Below are 8,525 nucleotides of genomic sequence, written 5' to 3' on the forward strand. Positions count from 1 at the left end.
ATACCAAATCCGACACACCTATAAGGGGTCGTTAGGGAAATACAACTGTTTGAAGGTGTCCAAAATGACGTCAGAGGCCTCTGTTAGGGTGCTACCGCACGTGCATGCGCGACACCATTATGGTTATTTTAACACAGTTGGATAGCCAATGTAACCTTTTAAATGTTTCCAAAAGAATTGAAAAGATTTGGTCACTGCAAAGTGTTTCAAAAGACATGCACATTTACTCCTAAAACGAGAATTGGCGCGTTTCTCAAACCCTCAAGGTAGAACCATGTCTTTTCCATTTGCTGGCTTGGAAGTCCTTTTGCTGGAGAGGTGAAAAAGTCATTTTTCTTAAATATTAAGCGATTTTAGTGCATGATGGCTCGTTGGAAAGCTCTTGAAATTCTAAGACGTTTGATACCAAATCCGACACACCTATAAGGAGTCGTTAGGGAAATTCAACTGTTTGAAGGTGTCCAAAATGACGTCAGAGGCCTCTGTTAGGGTGCTACCGCACGTGCATGCGCGACACCATTATGGTTATTTTAACACAGTTGGATAGCCAATGTAACCTTTTAAATGTTTCCAAAAGAATTGAAAAGATTTGGTCACTGCAAAGTGTTTCAAAAGACATGCACATTTACTCTTAATACGAGAATTGGCGCGTTTCTCAAACCCTCCAGGTAGAACCATGTCTTTTCCATTTGCTGGCTTGGAAGTCCTTTTGCTGGAGAGGTGAAAAAGTCATTTTTCTGAAATATTAAGCGATTTTAGTGCATGATGGCTCGTTGGAAAGCTCTTGAAGTTCTAAGACGTTTGATACCAAATCCGACACACCTATAAGGGGTCGTTAGGGAAATACAACTGTTTGAAGGTGTCCAAAATGACGTCAGAGGCCTCTGTTAGGGTGCTACCGCACGTGCATGCGCGACACCATTATGGTTATTTTAACACAGTTGGATAGCCAATGTAACCTTTTAAATGTTTCCAAAAGAATTGAAAAGATTTGGTCACTGCAAAGTGTTTCAAAAGACATGCACATTTACTCTTAAAACGAGAATTGGCGCGTTCTCAATCCCTCCAGGTAGAACCATGTCTTCTCCATTTGCTGGCTTGGAAGTCCTTTTGCTGGAGAGGTGAAAAAGTCATTTTTCTTAAATATTCAGCGATTTTAGTGCATGATGGCTCGTTGGAAAGCTCTTGAAATTCTAAGACGTTTGATACCAAATCCGACACACCTATAAGGGGTCGTTAGGGAAATACAACAGTTTGAAAGTGTCCAAAATGACGTCAGAGGCCTCTGTTAGGGTGCTACCGCACGTGCATGCGCGACACCATTATGGTTATTTTAACACAGTTGGATAGCCAATGTAACCTTTTAAATGTTTCCAAAAGAATTTAAAAGATTTGGTCACTGCAAAGTGTTTCAAAAGACATGCACATTTACTCTTAATACGAGAATTGGCGCGTTTCTCAAACCCTCCAGGTAGAACCATGTCTTTTCCATTTGCTGGCTTGGAAGTCCTTTTGCTGGAGAGGTGAAAAAGTCATTTTTCTGAAATATTAAGCGATTTTAGTGCATGATGGCTCGTTGGAAAGCTCTTGAAGTTCTAAGACGTTTGATACCAAATCCGACACACCTATAAGGGGTCGTTAGGGAAATACAACTGTTTGAAGGTGTCCAAAATGACGTCAGAGGCCTCTGTTAGGGTGCTACCGCACGTGCATGCGCGACACCATTCTGGTTATTTTAACACAGTTGGATAGCCAATGTAACCTTTTAAATGTTTCCAAAAGAATTGAAAAGATTTGGTCACTGCAAAGTGTTTCAAAAGACATGCACATTTACTCTTAAAACGAGAATTGGCGCGTTCTCAATCCCTCCAGGTAGAACCATGTCTTCTCCATTTGCTGGCTTGGAAGTCCTTTTGCTGGAGGGGTGAAAAAGTCATTTTTCTTAAATATTCAGCGATTTTAGTGCATGATGGCTCGTTGGAAAGCTCTTGAAATTCTAAGACGTTTGATACCAAATCCGACACACCTATAAGGGGTCGTTAGGGAAATACAACAGTTTGAAAGTGTCCAAAATGACGTCAGAGGCCTCTGTTAGGGTGCTACCGCACGTGCATGCGCGACACCATTATGGTTATTTTAACACAGTTGGATAGCCAATGTAACCTTTTAAATGTTTCCAAAAGAATTGAAAAGATTTGGTCACTGCAAAGTGTTTCAAAAGACATGCACATTTACTCTTAATACGAGAATTGGCGCGTTTCTCAAACCCTCCAGGTAGAACCATGTCTTTTCCATTTGCTGGCTTGGAAGTCCTTTTGCTGGAGAGGTGAAAAAGTCATTTTTCTGAAATATTAAGCGATTTTAGTGCATGATGGCTCGTTGGAAAGCTCTTGAAGTTCTAAGACGTTTGATACCAAATCCGACACACCTATAAGGGGTCGTTAGGGAAATACAACTGTTTGAAGGTGTCCAAAATGACGTCAGAGGCCTCTGTTAGGGTGCTACCGCACGTGCATGCGCGACACCATTCTGGTTATTTTAACACAGTTGGATAGCCAATGTAACCTTTTAAATGTTTCCAAAAGAATTTAAACGATTTGGTCACTGCAAAGTGTTTCAAAAGACATGCACATTTACTCTTAAAACGAGAATTTGCGCGTTTCTCAATCCCTCCAGGTAGAACCATGTCTTTTCCATTTGCTGGCTTGGAAGTCCTTTTGCTGGAGAGGTGAAAAAGTCATTTTTCTTAAATATTAAGCGATTTTAGTGCATGATGGCTCGTTGGAAAGCTCTTGAAATTCTAAGACGTTTGATACCAAATCCGACACACCTATAAGGGGTCGTTAGGGAGATACAACTTTTTTGAAGGTGTCCAAAATGACGTCAGAGGCCTCTGTTAGGGTGCTACCGCACGTGCATGCGCGACACCATTATGGTTATTTTAACACAGTTGGATAGCCAATGTAACCTTTTAAATGTTTCCAAAAGAATTGAAAAGATTTGGTCACTGCAAAGTGTTTCAAAAGACATGCACATTTACTCTTAATACGAGAATTGGCGCGTTTCTCAAACCCTCCAGGTAGAACCATGTCTTTTCCATTTGCTGGCTTGGAAGTCCTTTTGCTGGAGAGGTGAAAAAGTCATTTTTCTGAAATATTAAGCGATTTTAGTGCATGATGGCTCGTTGGAAAGCTCTTGAAGTTCTAAGACGTTTGATACCAAATCCGACACACCTATAAGGGGTCGTTAGGGAAATACAACTGTTTGAAGGTGTCCAAAATGACGTCAGAGGCCTCTGTTAGGGTGCTACCGCACGTGCATGCGCGACACCATTATGGTTATTTTAACACAGTTGGATAGCCAATGTAACCTTTTAAATGTTTCCAAAAGAATTGAAAAGATTTGGTCACTGCAAAGTGTTTCAAAAGACATGCACATTTACTCTTAAAACGAGAATTGGCGCGTTCTCAATCCCTCCAGGTAGAACCATGTCTTCTCCATTTGCTGGCTTGGAAGTCCTTTTGCTGGAGAGGTGAAAAAGTCATTTTTCTTAAATATTAAGCGATTTTAGTGCATGATGGCTCGTTGGAAAGCTCTTGAAATTCTAAGACGTTTGATACCAAATCCGACACACCTATAAGGAGTCGTTAGGGAAATACAACTGTTTGAAGGTGTCCAAAATGACGTCAGAGGCCTCTGTTAGGGTGCTACCGCACGTGCATGCGCGACACCATTATGGTTATTTTAACACAGTTGGATAGCCAATGTAACCTTTTAAATGTTTCCAAAAGAATTGAAAAGATTTGGTCACTGCAAAGTGTTTCAAAAGACATGCACATTTACTCTTAATACGAGAATTGGCGCGTTTCTCAAACCCTCAAGGTAGAACCATGTCTTTTCCATTTGCTGGCTTGGAAGTCCTTTTGCTGGAGAGGTGAAAAAGTCATTTTTCTTAAATATTAAGCGATTTTAGTGCATGATGGCTCGTTGGAAAGCTCTTGCAATTCTAAGACGTTTGATACCAAATCCGACACACCTATAAGGGGTCGTTAGGGAAATACAACTGTTTGAAGGTGTCCAAAATGACGTCAGAGGCCTCTGTTAGGGTGCTACCGCACGTGCATGCGCGACACCATTATGGTTATTTTAACACAGTTGGATAGCCAATGTAACCTTTTAAATGTTTCCAAAAGAATTGAAAAGATTTGGTCACTGCAAAGTGTTTCAAAAGACATGCACATTTACTCTTAAAACGAGAATTGGCGCGTTTCTCAAACCCTCAAGGTAGAACCATGTCTTTTCCATTTGCTGGCTTGGAAGTCCTTTTGCTGGAGAGGTGAAAAAGTCATTTTTCTTAAATATTAAGCGATTTTAGTGCATGATGGCTCGTTGGAAAGCTCTTGAAATTCTAAGACGTTTGATACCAAATCCGACACACCTATAAGGGGTCGTTAGGGAAATACAACTGTTTGAAGGTGTCCAAAATGACGTCAGAGGCCTCTGTTAGGGTGCTACCGCACGTGCATGCGCGACACCATTATGGTTATTTTAACACAGTTGGATAGCCAATGTAACCTTTTAAATGTTTCCAAAAGAATTGAAAAGATTTGGTCACTGCAAAGTGTTTCAAAAGACATGCACATTTACTCTTAAAACGAGAATTGGTGCGTTTCTCAAACCCTCAAGGTAGAACCATGTCTTTTCCATTTGCTGGCTTGGAAGTCCTTTTGCTGGAGAGGTGAAAAAGTCATTTTTCTTAAATATTAAGCGATTTTAGTGCATGATGGCTCGTTGGAAAGCTCTTGAAATTCTAAGACGTTTGATACAAGATCCGACACACCTATAAGGGGTCGTTAGGGAAATACAACTGTTTGAAGGTGTCCAAAATGACGTCAGAGGCCTCTGTTAGGGTGCTACCGCACGTGCATGCGCGACACCATTATGGTTATTTTAACACAGTTGGATAGCCAATGTAACCTTTTAAATGTTTCCAAAAGAATTGAAAAGATTTGGTCACTGCAAAGTGTTTCAAAAGACATGCACATTTACTCTTAAAACGAGAATTGGCGCGTTTCTCAAACCCTCAGGGTAGAACCATGTCTTTTCCATTTGCTGGCTTGGAAGTCCTTTTGCTGGAGAGGTGAAAAAGTCATTTTTCTGAACTATTAAGCGATTTTAGTGCATGATGGCTCGTTGGAAAGCTCTTGAAATTCTAAGACGTTTGATACCAAATCCGACACACCTATAAGGGGTCGTTAGGGAAATACAACTGTTTGAAGGTGTCCAAAATGACGTCAGAGGCCTCTGTTAGGGTGCTACCGCACGTGCATGCGCGACACCATTATGGTTATTTTAACACAGTGGGATAGCCAATGTAACCTTTTAAATGTTTCCAAAAGAATTGAAAAGATTTGGTCACTGCAAAGTGTTTCAAAAGACATGCACATTTACTCTTAAAACGAGAATTGGCGCGTTTCTCAAACCCTCAAGGTAGAACCATGTCTTTTCCATTTGCTGGCTTGGAAGTCCTTTTGCTGGAGAGGTGAAAAAGTCATTTTTCTTAAATATTAAGCGATTTTAGTGCATGATGGCTCGTTGGAAAGCTCTTGAAATTCTAAGACGTTTGATACCAAATCCGACACACCTATAAGGGGTCGTTAGGGAAATACAACTGTTTGAAGGTGTCCAAAATGACGTCAGAGGCCTCTGTTAGGGTGCTACCGCACGTGCATGCGCGACACCATTATGGTTATTTTAACACAGTTGGATAGCCAATGTAACCTTTTAAATGTTTCCAAAAGAATTGAAAAGATTTGGTCACTGCAAAGTGTTTCAAAAGACATGCACATTTACTCCTAAAACGAGAATTGGCGCGTTTCTCAAACCCTCAAGGTAGAACCATGTCTTTTCCATTTGCTGGCTTGGAAGTCCTTTTGCTGGAGAGGTGAAAAAGTCATTTTTCTTAAATATTAAGCGATTTTAGTGCATGATGGCTCGTTGGAAAGCTCTTGAAATTCTAAGACGTTTGATACCAAATCCGACACACCTATAAGGAGTCGTTAGGGAAATTCAACTGTTTGAAGGTGTCCAAAATGACGTCAGAGGCCTCTGTTAGGGTGCTACCGCACGTGCATGCGCGACACCATTATGGTTATTTTAACACAGTTGGATAGCCAATGTAACCTTTTAAATGTTTCCAAAAGAATTGAAAAGATTTGGTCACTGCAAAGTGTTTCAAAAGACATGCACATTTACTCTTAATACGAGAATTGGCGCGTTTCTCAAACCCTCCAGGTAGAACCATGTCTTTTCCATTTGCTGGCTTGGAAGTCCTTTTGCTGGAGAGGTGAAAAAGTCATTTTTCTGAAATATTAAGCGATTTTAGTGCATGATGGCTCGTTGGAAAGCTCTTGAAGTTCTAAGACGTTTGATACCAAATCCGACACACCTATAAGGGGTCGTTAGGGAAATACAACAGTTTGAAAGTGTCCAAAATGACGTCAGAGGCCTCTGTTAGGGTGCTACCGCACGTGCATGCGCGACACCATTATGGTTATTTTAACACAGTTGGATAGCCAATGTAACCTTTTAAATGTTTCCAAAAGAATTTAAAAGATTTGGTCACTGCAAAGTGTTTCAAAAGACATGCACATTTACTCTTAATACGAGAATTGGCGCGTTTCTCAAACCCTCCAGGTAGAACCATGTCTTTTCCATTTGCTGGCTTGGAAGTCCTTTTGCTGGAGAGGTGAAAAAGTCATTTTTCTGAAATATTAAGCGATTTTAGTGCATGATGGCTCGTTGGAAAGCTCTTGAAGTTCTAAGACGTTTGATACCAAATCCGACACACCTATAAGGGGTCGTTAGGGAAATACAACTGTTTGAAGGTGTCCAAAATGACGTCAGAGGCCTCTGTTAGGGTGCTACCGCACGTGCATGCGCGACACCATTCTGGTTATTTTAACACAGTTGGATAGCCAATGTAACCTTTTAAATGTTTCCAAAAGAATTGAAAAGATTTGGTCACTGCAAAGTGTTTCAAAAGACATGCACATTTACTCTTAAAACGAGAATTGGCGCGTTCTCAATCCCTCCAGGTAGAACCATGTCTTCTCCATTTGCTGGCTTGGAAGTCCTTTTGCTGGAGGGGTGAAAAAGTCATTTTTCTTAAATATTCAGCGATTTTAGTGCATGATGGCTCGTTGGAAAGCTCTTGAAATTCTAAGACGTTTGATACCAAATCCGACACACCTATAAGGGGTCGTTAGGGAAATACAACAGTTTGAAAGTGTCCAAAATGACGTCAGAGGCCTCTGTTAGGGTGCTACCGCACGTGCATGCGCGACACCATTATGGTTATTTTAACACAGTTGGATAGCCAATGTAACCTTTTAAATGTTTCCAAAAGAATTGAAAAGATTTGGTCACTGCAAAGTGTTTCAAAAGACATGCACATTTACTCTTAAAACGAGAATTGGCGCGTTTCTCAAACCCTCCAGGTAGAACCATGTCTTTTCCATTTGCTGGCTTGGAAGTCCTTTTGCTGGAGAGGTGAAAAAGTCATTTTTCTGAAATATTAAGCGATTTTAGTGCATGATGGCTCGTTGGAAAGCTCTTGAAGTTCTAAGACGTTTGATACCAAATCCGACACACCTATAAGGGGTCGTTAGGGAAATACAACTGTTTGAAGGTGTCCAAAATGACGTCAGAGGCCTCTGTTAGGGTGCTACCGCACGTGCATGCGCGACACCATTCTGGTTATTTTAACACAGTTGGATAGCCAATGTAACCTTTTAAATGTTTCCAAAAGAATTTAAACGATTTGGTCACTGCAAAGTGTTTCAAAAGACATGCACATTTACTCTTAAAACGAGAATTTGCGCGTTTCTCAATCCCTCCAGGTAGAACCATGTCTTTTCCATTTGCTGGCTTGGAAGTCCTTTTGCTGGAGAGGTGAAAAAGTCATTTTTCTTAAATATTAAGCGATTTTAGTGCATGATGGCTCGTTGGAAAGCTCTTGAAATTCTAAGACGTTTGATACCAAATCCGACACACCTATAAGGGGTCGTTAGGGAGATACAACTTTTTTGAAGGTGTCCAAAATGACGTCAGAGGCCTCTGTTAGGGTGCTACCGCACGTGCATGCGCGACACCATTATGGTTATTTTAACACAGTTGGATAGCCAATGTAACCTTTTAAATGTTTCCAAAAGAATTGAAAAGATTTGGTCACTGCAAAGTGTTTCAAAAGACATGCACATTTACTCTTAATACGAGAATTGGCGCGTTTCTCAAACCCTCCAGGTAGAACCATGTCTTTTCCATTTGCTGGCTTGGAAGTCCTTTTGCTGGAGAGGTGAAAAAGTCATTTTTCTGAAATATTAAGCGATTTTAGTGCATGATGGCTCGTTGGAAAGCTCTTGAAGTTCTAAGACGTTTGATACCAAATCCGACACACCTATAAGGGGTCGTTAGGGAAATACAACTGTTTGAAGGTGTCCAAAATGACGTCAGAGGCCTCTGTT

Source organism: Haliotis rufescens, unplaced genomic scaffold (assembly GCF_023055435.1).
Source record: "Haliotis rufescens isolate VD_foot unplaced genomic scaffold, xgHalRufe1.0.p SCAF_14, whole genome shotgun sequence".
NCBI lineage: Eukaryota > Metazoa > Mollusca > Gastropoda > Lepetellida > Haliotidae > Haliotis > Haliotis rufescens.